The sequence below is a fragment of the Linepithema humile genome, chromosome 7, assembly GCF_040581485.1.
Source record: "Linepithema humile isolate Giens D197 chromosome 7, Lhum_UNIL_v1.0, whole genome shotgun sequence".
Lineage (NCBI taxonomy): Eukaryota > Metazoa > Arthropoda > Insecta > Hymenoptera > Formicidae > Linepithema > Linepithema humile.
The window spans coordinates 3,888,614-3,904,076 of record NC_090134.1 but is presented as its reverse complement, the minus strand read 5'-3'; the positions used below and the strand labels follow the sequence as shown (position 1 = coordinate 3,904,076).

General features: G+C 40.1%; 1 protein-coding gene across 1 annotated transcript in view; it reads right to left on the bottom strand.

Annotated features, from left to right (window-relative positions):
- Window positions 1-15,463, bottom strand: part of LOC137000978 (zinc finger protein 211-like) — an 82,039-nt gene that overhangs the window by 20,162 nt on the left and 46,414 nt on the right. The gene's annotated exons all lie outside the window — the stretch shown is intronic.

The window sequence follows — 15,463 nt, the reverse complement described above, 5'->3', positions numbered from 1 at the left end:
TTCATTCGCAATGCTTGAAGAATAATTCAGCTTGAAATAATCCTGCTCATTTTTAATTCTTTATAACCGAAAGATCGTAAATTCTCAATATATGAACGAAATCATATTATTTTCGGATAGACTTCATGTTCTTTGGAAATTATCTGGCATAAACCCGTCGTCAATCTTGTCATCCCTATACATAAGGGTCGCTCGATTACTTCCTGGCGCTATAGACTTTTAGTCGCGTGATCGCACGACACGCTCGGCATCCGAAAATCGAGTACCAAGCCTCGCTTGTAGCACAAGCACGTAGTAACGCGGATACGCTACAGGAACGTGTCACCGGGTGACCCGACCCGCAAACTCGCAAAACGTGCGCCTCGTGCGATGCCTCTAACTGGGCTAGTAGTAGCAGCCGACGTTCGCGGTAGAAGTCAGACGCGATTCGGCACGACGATGACGACGACAGCGGTGGCGGCAGCGGCAGTCGATCGCGCGTTGTCAATGTGTGCGCGGACGAGAAGGCAGTGGTAGGCGTAGGCTTAGCATGCTCAGATATCGGACGCTCGCACACCTGCCTGCGGTATGTGCATACCTACGTTGGACATGTACGACCACGTGGATACAAAGCGCGCGTGTGTGCGTCCGTGGATGCGTCGCGTGTTGGTGCCGCACGCGTAGGCGTGCCTACCTACGCTCGGAATCGCGCAGGTAGGCGTGACTTGGGGCGGTGCCAGGTGAATATCACCCCTGACCTATGCTTCCTTCCCTTTCCCGATCCTTTTGCACCCTCTCTCCCTCGTTCCTTATCACTCCTTCTCTCTCTCTCTCTCTCTCTCTCTCTTGCGCTCCGCACGCGTGTCTCCGAATTTATATCAGCCACCGATTTCTTTTGTCCACGTCGCCGGTGCGCGTGTGTATTCGACCAACGCGCGAAAGGTCGATTCGCTGCAACTGTGGGTAACTCCAGAAGCATCCCTCCTCTCTCCCCTTCTATCCCGATTTTCCTTCTTTGTCCGTCTCTTTCTCTTTCTATCGGTCTCGGGAGTGTGCGCGCACGTGTATGTGCAACGTGTACTACAAGCCGGAGGATACCTTTGCTTGATATCCCCTACCCACCCCCCCCTTCTATCGTATCCCTCCCGCTTCCTCGCATCCTCAACGCGACTAAGAGATGCACTTCGACACGCGCGTGCACCTCGCGAAGTTTTCGCGTAATGCAATTCCGTGAGACTCGCGAATCTGCTCGACGAATCACTCGCATGATTTCTTCCCGCGATTTCCCGCATCGTTTCGCAAGCCCACCGATCCACAAATGCTTTCATCATAGAGCCGTTTAGCGCTTTCACTTCATTTCACAGCGAAGGAAAAGTTATACAAAGACATTAAGTTAGTGCGAAAGGTTTATCGCTATTTTTTCTATAAAATTCTGTTTTGAATAATGTTACGAATCGAAATTTTTTAAAAAGGGGATTAAAATATTTTTTATATATATAATAAAAAACTTTATTTTATTAATTAAAATTATTTCGGAACAGTATAATTTTATTTTCAATTTTTTTTTCAATAACTACAACAAACCTTTCGTACCAATCTAACACTTTCGTTATCCCGCATTTGTTGTCGTTTTACGAGTAAGTTTTACATTGATATGAATGAACCATCCGGTGTATTTTTCGAACTCGGTCAGTCCGCGAGGATCGATTACGTTCTTTCATTGATCTCGCGTCTACAGCGAAAGAAAAATACGGTCGCTAAGATTGGATGTGAACGAATGTCAGACTGTGATGTCATCCAAATAATCGTAGTTCTGTTTCGGCGGAAAAAATTATAAGCGTGCAAATCGATCAAAAAATGTACAAACATCGTTTCTTATCGTCACGTTTGTAAGATGATTCCATTTTGCCCATTACGATCGGAAGAACGGCATGCCTCGTATACAACAGGCTGTTTCATCGAAAAATATCTCAAACAAATCTTCCGATGGAATTTGACCAATTTTTAACAAGATAAAAATAATGCGAATTTTGATAGCGACGTCAGTCAGGCGAAATCAATGATTTGTGAAAAGCTTATCGACAATGACGTCTTTTGAGTCCAGGGGATCCCGATGAAATGTTATCGAATATTCGCTGTGTGAATTTTTAGTACACGTTCCGCGTTATATTTCAGTGTAAGTGATGTTCGCGAGAATTCTACACGTAGGCAAATTTTCGTCAAAAACGCGATTGCTCTACCCAAAACGACGAGTCGAGGGATAAAAACGGCGAAAAAGCAACGCTGCCTAATGCCGGCCCATGTGTATGCAATGCGACCTTCGAAAATTGTACAAAACATGGATCACAGTAAAATAAGAGAGCACTCGTGCCCAATGTACAAACAATAAAGTATATATATATATATATATTTATATATATATATATATTATATAGTCCTACCTAAGAACTTTTTATCAACATGTTCTCATCGCGCTAGGTTTTCTTCCTCTGCCTAATTTTTTTATCATAATGTCAATAATTATGATTAGGTGTCCCCGTAGTAATAATGCCTATGCATCTTTACATAATAAACTTTGTCTTACTCTCTAAATACTCATTGCCTATAGTTAATTTCAGTTTAGATTAATTCCTATTCACATATTTGTCTCTATATGCTGGTGTATACAATAACTCTATGTATATATCTGTATCACTAGTCATATTCAATATATGTATATAATATATCGTAGAATATATAATATTTCTATGTGTGTTTTATATATGTACAGTGTCCCAGTTACTCTTTCACTTTTTCTCACACACTCTTGCTCGCTCGGTTTTTCTCGCATACTGTCCGACACCTTTGTATATGTTACATTCGCCCTTTTCTCTTTTATAATATATATATATATATATATATTTATATATCGTATTATGTACTAAACTATTAAAATACTAGTATAAATATCTCTTGACATATAATATATATATTTTTTTCATATATATGTATTCATTTATTCATTTATTTATTTATTTATATATGTATAGTGTAGAGTGATCGCAGCGGAAACGCAGAAACGAATGGACATTAGTTGAAAACGATATACATAGCGTCGATTATTACATACGTTTCGGCGTTTCCGCGAGGTTGTCTCCTCTCCTCCTCCTCCCTTTCTTTTTACATTTATTGCTATTGGATTCATTGCGTAGTAGGTTCTCCCGTGTGTGTGAACTGATATATTCATTTTCATTATACTCGCTTACGTTTCCTTTTCTCCTTACTCGCTCACGGTGCGGCGGTTTATAGAAGAGAAGATGTTGAGCGAAGCGAATCGTCGAAATTAGCCGCTCGCGCGCGACGTGATCGCGTCGTTTCACGCTTCTCCGATCGTGGACAAAGTGCGCAACAGTTTTAAGTTTGCTTAGGTAATTAATCGCGATATTAATTAGAGAATAAGGACTCTATGAGAGCGAGGGAACACGTGAAGCACCGGACGATTCGCGGTATGCCTTTTGTGCGCGATCAAGCGTGTAGCTTGGAAACTTTGTGAGACTTATCTTAAATTACATCAGTCCGAATAACAGTTCTCCCCTCTACACGCCTCTACAACGTTCCTCGTTGTCGAAACATTATTTTTATTCTTGAATTTCCAAATTCGCGACAACATATAACATTTCTCTTTGTATATATATATGTATATATTCAAAAGATATCGGGATCACACGTGATCACACTCGATCGGATTAATGCCGAATCGTAAAAAATTTTTCACGTAACAAGTACTTCATTAACAGCGAATCTTTTGCATCTATTAGAATTTAAATCCGCGATCGAAACGCCAATAAGAGTAAATCGTGTAGATAAACCGTGACAACCTTTCTTCCGCCGGCAATATATGTCTCATGCCTCTTTTTCTCTAATTTTCAGTCAGTCTCCTAATTAGAAGTTTAAAATATATATCGAGCGTCTATAAATCTAGGATTAAAATGTGCCAATTTTTCTCTCTTGACCGCCACCGCGTTTCTCTTGTCGATCACTCGATCACTCGATCTTCTCTTCCATGAGCAACTACTTCGACGAGCAACTATTTGCCGCTCGCCATCTTTTATCGATCGGATATCAGTTACGTTAATCTTAATATTTATTACTATTGTTCTGTCTCGCGCACTTCTCTCCCCATTTTAACAGTAATAATTATCAGCCCGGGTCAAGGGTTGAGGGCTTTTTTTATTTTTTTATTTAAAGAATACACTTGCGTGTCGGTTGTATATTTCTGTCTTTATTTCGTTTTTTTTGCCAATTAATATTTTTAATTCTTTTTTTTATCCATATAATTTTTAAGTTAATAAAAACTGATTGCGAGTAGCGAAAATTAGAAAATTGCTTGATAATCAGATCGATACAATTAGACGGATAAACATTGAGCGAAATTAAAGCGGCTCTCACCGGGCATAGTTTATAAATTTGCACTTTAGACGTACAAATTTATTACGGTGTTCCGTCGATATAAACGATAAAGCTCCGCGCGCCGTGTTTGCCTTTCGTATCGAATACTCGAACATCCGGCTGGCGAGATTAATCGATAATTTCAATTTTACGCGCTAAGCATAAGCTCTCATCCCCTGACCTGGTTTCAGGTTCGTGCAGACTGCCCGCTTGTCGTCGCCGTGTGAGTGCATTCGCGTAACAATACAGTCGTTCGAAACATATAAAGGAAGGCATCAACGAGTATGAGCGTCTCTACTGACATGCAACTTCTTCTATATGTACAAAAGCGATTAACGTCTCTATACGTTTGCGTAAAAACACGCGACGATGGGATCTGTTAAAACTTTTTTCCGAGACTCTGACGGTAAAATATATATATATCGCGGCGGGGAAAGGCCGAATAAAAAATATCAGTTCGAAATCGCGAGTCTACGTCGGCGAATGCGTTAACGTCTATTCCTGAGATTCAACGAATAAAGAGCCGCTCTGCTCTGCTGTCGCGCGACTCGTACGTCCTCCGTATGATCGAGGTCGCGGTGTGTCTCGCGTCGCAATTCGAGTGGTTTCCCCCCGCGCCATCCGGATTAATTGCGCGAGAGCGATGGTTAATTAGAGAGCCCGCGCCGGATCTGCGCCGGGTTTGTTTTCGCACACAACATACGCGCGTTTACAATAGCCTACGATCGAGTTTTGGTGGATGGTTCACCGTCGTTGATGCACCTTGATATGAAGTAAAAACTGATATGCGAATGTTTTCGTTTTCACGCACACTGTGATTCTCATCGTACCATTAAACGCACGAGCACATAGCTGTCGCGAAGGGACAGCACGAACCTTCTGCACATAGGTGAGTTCGCTTGGGCCAGTCGTCTCCAATGCTTTTCACCGAAGATACTCTCTTCGACTCAATGCCGACACAGCGGATGTCACACGATTGAAATTTGCGAGAAATCGGAAAATGGATAATAGCGCGAGAGCGATTCGCGATTTATCGGAAACAATTCCGGGGACGCGAAGGAAAATATTGTTCGATTTGAAAACCTTTGATTTTGGATAACTGAACGCAATCGCGTAATGGATATTGGAGACCCACCGGCTTACGCATCGTCCTACAGAACAGAACACGTACGCATACACGCGTACGTTGCGCTGACGTGCCTGCCAATAATATGCGTGTGTGTAGTAAGGCTATCTCGCCTACGTGTAATCGTAAGTCTACATGCTGCTCGTCTATGCCTTGCAATAAAATACTATACGTAGGTATGCTTATGCCACTTATTGTGTGTGCTCTCTCCCATTTTCAACTCGTTAATCGTTACCGCCTAATTATGTTACAGTCGATCGAGTGCGCCGGCAGCCTCATCAATATCGATTTACGGCTCTTTTTTTTATTTTAAATAATCGCCAAATGCGATAAGATCAAATTTCCGTTTTAAATGAATTTTATCGTTGTGTGTGCAGTGTCCTCGATGATCGTACGATTACCTGCGCGACAGACCATCGTCTGTCAACGCGATCATGGACGTGGTGAGAAATAATTCACATATATATACATTTCCGTGATAGAAACTCGATAACGCGCTTCGAGAGATTTGCATATCGATGATGAATAAGTACGCGGTGTAAGTTTTCGGATATTTTTCGCAAATTTTTCGAAAAATTGTATGTGTTTTGTAATCCGTATTAAAAAATGTTTAATTCGGCGAGTATTACGTTATATCCGCTATATATATATGAATTCCCACATGAACCGCGCGCGAGTTGGAATTAATAATTGCCAATGCGTAGCAGGGATGCTCAACCGAGACACGTTTTTTTTTTTTCGGAACTGTCAATAAATAAACTACCTATAAGCAGAGAAAACTATTAAAATATAAATACCATAATTGGCGATAATTGAGAAGGAAGTACAGCCGGGGGTATGCATTGATGAAGTTACAAACATAAAGTGAATGAGGGACGGGTATCAATGGCTAAAGGGTTTTCAGTACGTATATGTACGATAAAAAGAAAATAAAAAATTTCGTGAACGGAAGTTTGTATTTGAAAATATTTATCCATATATTTTAATAATATATGCATAAGTAAACATAATAGTATATACTGAATAGTCAATAATATTAATTAATTAATAATTATAATCAATAATATAATAATAATAATAATAATAATAATAATAATAATAATAATAATAATAATATATGTATGTTAGAATAACAAAATAAATCTTACATAACTTAAGTATACTGCGTAAGGATGGTGATAAAAATTAATAGTACAATTAAAAGAGAAACAAAGCACCGTCATCACATCGGGGCGGCGTTCGAATTCGGAGCAAATTCGCGTGCCCCTAAGGAACTTTAGTCCGGAAACAATATAGCGATACATGGATCCGTATGTGTATAAGTACCTAAATAATTATTGTACATCTGACATTTCCCTTTTTGCTCCCTGTGTGATTCCTTCGCACGCGCGACGCCATTCGTACTCGTGCGAGGCGCTCACGCATTTCCTGCGAAAGTCGCGAAATCCACGCACGCACCCATGCACGCTACATCCAATCAGAATGATAATAATCCTAATATTGTACTTTGTTAAAGTGCTTGCCAATTACACGTTGTGTATCCCGTAAAATGTATTTATATATATGTATATATATATAAATGTATGTGTATGTATATATATATGTATATATTATATAAAATTAACGACGGATAATATTGTATACACGCATACGCTCGGAACAACCTCGACAGGATTACTTAACTCTTTGTAACTCTTTTAATACTGTCAATGTTTCCTACTAAAAATGAGAAGATAAAAAAATCCCGGGCATCTCGCGGAAAATCGATCGAAACTATCGACAGCTTCTGAAATAGAAACGAGCATTTTGTTGCGTCTACACTCGTGTGTTAGCGCCCGTCTACAGCTGCTGGATCTTCACACTCGATGTGATTGCTTGTACGTCCTCTATCTTTTATTGCTAATCGTATTTGGAACGCTATCGCTTCGTCCGTTATGCAACGGAAAACGATCTCGCGATTCTCTTATATAAATATGTTATGCTATCGATGCAAGTAAATATTATGCGTAAGCAATATTATGCATAATGTCGAAATACGACATAGTGATTATTATTTGTGTGTACTATGTCGAAAACTTTTTGAACAACTTCTCAGCGCGTCATCCCGTTTAAACCCATAAAAACCCACTGTGTATAATGTATCGCGCGCATATCGTTTTCCATTTAAATAAACTTAGGCAAATGAGAATATACATATTTCTGAATTCTGAAATGTTGAATTCTAAAGATAGTTCTCGGCGTTTGTTAATATGTATGCGTAATTGGGATTAATATATGTTACCGTCCATAAATCTTGGGATAAAAACTAGTTATTCTTGATTACCCGTCTTACAAGACACATTCCAGGAAATGCATTAAAATTGATGATGTATTTTTCCTCCATATTTTCTATTTAATTAACTTATATATTACAATGAATAGCTTTTTCTTCCGCAAACAATGCATTTCTGCGTTTTATCGTAAGATTTTTGGACGACAGTGAGTTTGAAAACTCTCTTTGTGCCAATTTTTGCGGTCGTATTTTGTCTCTTGTCTCCATGCTCAGCTCTGCACTCCAGATACGAGTAGCAAGAAAGGGAAACGATGTGAAAACGCGAGAGACAGCGAACGAAAAAAGATCATTATTCAACGTGGAAATAAATCCGAAGCAAAATTCGCGCATCGATCCGCGTGCCTATTTCTGATTCGCCGTATTCGTCGCGTCGCATGTGTCGACGCCGAAAGAAAAGGCGAGAAAGTCCACTTGTCCATAAGCTGCCTTTCCTGCACAGGAACTCTAACTAGGAATTAGTCTATTACTCGATATGTGTGTATTGCATCATGACACCTTCTGGCAAGAGGATAAATCGCGCTTCATATTTACAGCCGCTTGTCTACATCGCGTCGCGCGTCGCTCAAGATATTAGACGCAAGAATGTAACAGTACGAAGTCTAAGATAAATACTTGATTAGACGAAACAAGTTTGAAGTCGAAGACGCGTGATTCAACGTTCGAGATTTTGCTATGTGAATGTATTTATTTAAATGTCACACGAATTCAGAGTGATATTCCGCACTTTACTAGCATTATATTGAAATGTCGCGTTAAAAGAATCAATAATTAAAGAAAATTTTACCTTGTACATAACGCTTGTTTTAAATCCGAGCGCTACTCCGACGTTGAAGTAAATCCGTCGCGAATGTGTGACATGTAAGTAGACGTGCAAATGTTAGGCGCGGTTATTCCGGATTATATTCCGTCCTGTTACGTTCTCACGTTTGCGACCATATCAGCAGACTTTTTGCCAAACATACTGATGCGCGAGATTAGCGAGAACTTAAGAGTTACGTCCTACGTATGAACGAAAAATCTCACAACGCATGCGGACGGAAGTGGGTATGGTGGAAACGCAATCGGTCGGGTTCCACGGATTATTCCGAGAGATATTACGCTCAAGACTGGCCTCTGCATCAAGTTTTGGATATCTTGAAAAAATTGCCCTCGCCGTAGTTGCGTTCTTCTACATGGCGCGTTACACACACACACGCACACACGCACACACGCACACACACATATACAACGATTATGACATTACACATTCTAATATGGGTACAAGCTACACGTCTAGACTATGTACAGTTGAGTTAGAACGGGTTTTTAGGAACTTCAGAACAGAGAAACTCAGGAGTTACTACGAAACTAAGCGACCATCCTCGACGACGGTGGAGCTGAGGGATCGGAAGGTTGCAATTTTTTAGGATCTCCAAAAATCGAGTTAAGGCTACCAATATTTTCTAATTTTCAGTTCATCATGATGATAATAAATTAAAGATAAATTAAAAGCAATCCCTAAGACAAGCGATCCTAAACGATCTTTTCAGTATTTTTGGCCAAAGTCGCTCTTACATACATATATATAAAAACAGAACGAAAGCCTAAGTGTGTATGTGTTTTGTGTGTGTATGTATGTGTATATGACGAATACTTATACAACGTATGCATATAAATTCCCCCTATGTACAATACAGTCCGACGTACAATAATATCCGAGGCACGTGCATTTTCTCGCGAGGATTCACGGCGAACAGATGAGATCGAAAAGAAAAGGAAAAGGGATGGACGAGAGGAATGACATTAACAAAATATACGAAGCGTTCGATTTAACTAAGAATTTTCCTAGACACGTTACGGATCTTTCATTGCCGTAAATAATTAATCATCGCCAAGGATAGATGTGTCAGCGACTGACCTATTAAGGAAATTTCATAATTTAATCACTTGGATGAAAAAAATTACTGTGCCATATAATTACTTTTCTATTATATCATAAATTTTTCAACGTTATTGACTTTCTGCCAAAAATGCACTACTTAAAAGTAAAAATGATAAAATGGCGAGATTAAATATTAAAAGTAATAATTGCATATCGAAAGCACATCATCTTCTTTTTTTACATCAATTTTTAAGGAAAGAAGAAAATTTTTACCAATTTGTATGCAATATATGACTACAGAGATGAGAAAAGAATAATGGTCATTCATTGCCGCATCTGCGTCTATCGCATATGAAACATCCGCGAGACACGGAGTGCCTTGGAACGAATTTCGCCAAGTGGAAAGAGGATTCCTTTGAAATAGGAGAGTCTTAGAGCGACGCAGCCGTAGGAGACTAAACGTCAAATCGTACTCTCTCCTTCTCTCTATCGCGCATACACGAACCATTGGATTACTTAAAACCTAGGTTAATTGGAACTTTGCTAACTGATTGTACCTTACGCCAAGCGGTATACGTCGCGCTCATTAATTCTCCTCTCGATTGCACTTTAACGGCGAGATCGCCCGTCTATATCCTGCGTTCTGCGTTCGCGGCGCGAATAATTGCGACTCCGCGTTACCATGATGCGCAGCAGCGACGTATCGTTGCGTAAACAGAATATTTACATCACTCGGAATTCGGTGAACGACGGTAAAACCACGGGCAAAACACGGACGTCGACGAAGTCTCGTTTAACGTAATGAAAACAGGCGAGGCGACGGTCCGACGGTGATTCTGTTCGACATGAAAAATAAAATCATACCGACGCTGAACGTTATTATTCTTATATCGAAATAGATTGCGTGTAAATCTTCGCTCGATCGTTTTTAACGTCTCTAACTTTGTTTCGCGAACATGGAACTACGTGTTTGATAATTTTTTATCTAAAAAAAAACCGCATCAATGGAAAGTATCATTTTTCATGATAGTTTCGCTGAAATTTGATTTTTTACCAAAATTACGGATACTACGTTGATGATAAAGTGCGAATACAAGAACCTGAAAACGTTTGAGCATCACTGCCCAATTTATAATTTATCTGTCGTGACATGTGCCGCAGACGCGCGTTTACGTTTATAAGCGATAACGTAGAACAGTTGAACTGACGCACATTATGCAGTCCCCCACGCGTACGCGTTCATTATATTTTTATGATTATAAGGTTACGCCCGCAAAATTCTCCGATTAGCATCAGCGTTTTCCTGGCCGGTCGATGCAACCGAGTCGACCGGATGACAGATGCGACGCGAAAAGAATCATCGACGATAAGTTGGCGTTTGCCTTGGCGGAAAAAACTCCTCGACTGTTTACCACGATCAAGACGATAAAAAGTGCGTAGCTTTGCGCGATTATATGCGGAAAATTAACGCAAATAAGCGCGTTGAAGCGTGAAGATTACGACCGAGTTGTGAGTTGCGACATGAATTTCAAAGCAGCTGTGATTCATATACTATTTTCACTTATCTTTTTGTTTACAATATTACGTCCGCCGCAATTATTTGCAAAACTTTCAGCGATATTGTTGTCGACGAGTATCAAGATAGCGCGAATAGAAAAGGAATGTAAATGATAGCTGTAGAGATGATCCTTTCAAAGGCAATAAAATGTGATATTTTTTCCTAAATTTTTTCGTTAATGCAAGAATTAATTCTACTAATTCAAATTTTTTCAACTAATTCTAATTTTCATTGTCGGGTTTTTACTTATCGCTCAGTGCTTGTGTAAAATATTGAAAATTTCCTGTTCTGATTAGTCGGATTTAATTTAAGTTGCAAAACACAATGAATCAAATCAATTAATAAATAAATGTGGATAAATGTGGAATAATATCGAGACCAGAACTCATGAATTGTGCACGACGATAGGAATGGTTGCTATGTTCGAGTCTCGAATATAGAGTTACGAGTTTATGGAGAGAGAGAGTCGAATGTTTAATTCGCGATATCATTATTTTAATACCGCGGACAGTCGGACGTACGCGTCGTCGTCCGTTGTGTAACGGCCGCGCGTCGCGCGGATTTAATTAATCGTATTCCGGAATTTACAACCCGCTGACAGCATTTTTGATACAGTATTTGGAAACTTTATGATCCATTTGCCAAACACGCCAACTCTAATCAGGCTCGTTCAGAATCGCGGCGGAACTTTCATTTCAATGTACCCTCACGGTTGCCAGTCATTAACGGCACCGTCACTCGTAAATATTAATTAAAATCCCGTTTTCAGAGGAATGCCGATTTGTCGGACGAATATTCTAATTAAAGCTACGCGCTCGAGACCGGCGGCTCGTATATCGCCAGTAGAATGAAACTTCGTCCTTCTGTCCGTCGAAACGAACGGATTGATTCTATCGCGCGCGATAGATGTGCGCGATACTTTGGACGCTATTTTTTTTTACACAGGTGTAAAATAAATCACGCTTCTGTTCGGTTTTCAAATGAAAAGTCAAAGATTTATATTTTGTACAACAGAATAAAATTTCTTTCGGATGATTAGAGGACCATTCCATTAATCCGTTCTATCATATGTTATCTCGTTGGCGTCTACGTTTCCCGAGGGTGTATCGTGTGCTGCGCGTTTAAAGAATTTAAATAAAACACGCGCAAATTCGAAAATAAAATGCGCGTTTTCCTAAAGCGAACAATTTCTAATCGAAATCGAAGCACCGAGTTGCAATTAAGTTTAACGCCGCTCAAGAGATCACAATTAAATCACACGCATCGAAAAGTCTGCGTCGCTCTCGAATCTGGTCGAACGACGAGTCAAAAGACGAAAGCATTCTATCACTGCGAGATTAAAACTAAAGTAGCGATGGAATGTAAGTCACGATAAGTGACAAGTGCATTGTCTACTAATAAAATAGCGGTGCGTTCGCGAAATATCACAGAAGTCGCAGGAATTACGATCACCGACAGAGACGTAGACGCATCGAAATGAAGAGAGAAAATAATCACTCGTAAATTGAGTGAGAACGCGCAATAAGTATCGCTTGTTCGGATAATTCGTATAATCATCACAGCTCTAAATAAATTCACTCTGCCGCTCACCACGCTTTCGCTCCGCTAATCCTAGAATACTAAAGAAAAGTAAAATGTATGTCTACTGTACATTATTGCAATCAGAGATATGTACTAAGATTTTAAAATTCTTACGCGTTCTCGAATATTTACAAAAATTTTACACTATTAAAACAAAACTGCTATAAAAATAACGCTTCAGCGAGAAATTCATTTTAAAAACAATTCTTTCAAGACAACATTTTGCTAAAGTATACGCGTCTTTTCAACACAATGGTTAGCATTTTAGGGTCAAGAGATTGTCTATTCGTGGCGATTTGAAAGGGACCAAAATTGACTCGCACGTGTATTGGACGTCGATTAATCGATATCTTCCGCGAGGCGATTCCTTCGGTGCCGTTTTGCAGGCTTCCGCGCACGGAATGCAATGAATATTTCAGAGATCGATCGATTTCGAGCGACTCCGTTCGCTCGGTGGGTGGGGAAGGCCCTTCCAAGGAGGACGACGGAAAGTAAGTGGCTGCTAAATATACAATGCGCTCATCGAATCGCTTAAAAGGAAGAGACGGGGAAAGAGCTCGTTGCGCGCTCGCTTACGATCACATGCAATCGTCTCGGCCGCGATAGTGCAGCGTGTGTTTACTGCTTACGAGGATCCGCGAAGACGCGCCTGTTTTTCGTCCTCGTGCACTCGCGTGTCGCACCGAATTAAATTACCCGAGGAAATCAATGAGAATTACGTTTGTACCTTCGCCTTCGAGGAATCGGACCGTCGGCCGCCGTCGACGATGGTCATCTCCATCGTTTACCGAAAAAAAGTCGCTAGTCTGCTTACACAGGCCACTTGCGTGCGCACTAATTATCTTACTTCATCTAATAGGAAAATAAAAATATGTGTCTCAAATACTGGTTCTCACTCGGACATTGGCGAGAAACGTGTGGGATCATTATGCGTAATGTGGAAAATGTACAGAATGTATACAATAACAGATGTGCGAAGCGATATTTGTGTCAGGCAAAAACTCAAATAATTTCTTCTTTTTTTAACAAATTTATGAGTTACTATAATTTTATTAATTTTGCACGTTATTTTAAATTAAAAATTATTAAAACAGATTTTCGATAAAATAATAAATTGATTTTTTTCCTGATTATTATGATATTTCTCACTAAAAGTTGAAAAAAACACCTTAATATATTCACGGAAATGTCATCTATTTTAAAGAACACACCTATTATTGGACACCCTATATTGCATCGATCTCTATTGCGGATGTTTGCGTACATATGATATCGCGTTTGATTCACTCGCGTTTAACTTGCCAGTTCGATAAGACGGTCGATACGTCGCCGATGACAGGGTGAATCGTGCAATAAGATCCATATCCGATCCCCATGTTTTCTCCGAGAACACGCACGTCCGAGTGTCTTCCTATTCGCCCCCAGAGGGCTATAAATAAATAAAGACGAACTCGCGAGTGGAACGAAAAACGGTATCACCCGTGAATCGAGTCAACGCGATTGAACTATCTAACTACTTTGCACAATGTATAAAAATTTGGTAAATTTACACAAATGTGATGTAAAAATTGCACGATAAATAACGAAAATATACTAAATAAATAGTGTAAGTTTACATAATTTCATATCAATTTCACACTATTTATTTAGCGTATTTTCGTTATTTATCATACAATTTTTCCATCTTATCTCTGTAAATTTGTCGAATTTTTTCGCAATGTACATAAGAAATGTAAGTAACGTTAAATAAGAATTAAACTAAAATAGAATAAAAAAAAGTAGCGTAATGATGTGTCGCATAATCAGGTATTGCACTGTCTCAATGGCTACCGCGCCGTCGCGTATTCACTGCAACTCTCGATCGGCGAGATGCGAGAGAATCGCGCCGGAAACGTGTCCGATACGAGAGGCTTCGCGATAAGGAATCGCTTGATTACTTGATTTTTTCCAAACCTTCTTGCGGCGACGAGTTCGCGCGCGCGGACTCGCTGAAGGATGCACTCCGGACAGCAAATTCTGCAAACCGTAAACGTCGGAACGCACGAAACACTTTCCGACGTGCACAAAAAAAGACGGATTCGATCCAGTGTTTTTCGGTGCGGTCTGCGCGCCGGTATCCGTCCATGATCCGTCGACTCGCGACGGCGAGAGCGCGGAGGAAGGTGATATTGCCTTGGAAAAAAAATGAGGAACAATAGTTAATCGAAGAAGCCACTAATGCCAGCGCACTCGTAACAAATTCTACCTTTCACCCTCTTCCTACCTCTCTCTCTTTCTCTCTTTCTTTTACTCAGTTTTTCCCTATTGCAAATTTACGAACCGCGTGTCCACCGAGTCAAACTGCACCATAGTAGAATTTCACTAAGTGGACGTTTCCTGTTTATCCCCCCCTCCCCGCCCTATCCAGTTTCCAGTCGTGTCTTTTTACCGTCGGCGCGCGCGCGCGCGCGCGCGTTCTTATTCCCAACCCCCCGTGTCAACTGTATAAAATATTCTCAATCATATCAACAACAGTCGCATCGTACATCGTACAACGTCAGTACATTATTACAATAGTTTATAGTTAATCGTAATCAATATAATATTCACAGCATTTTA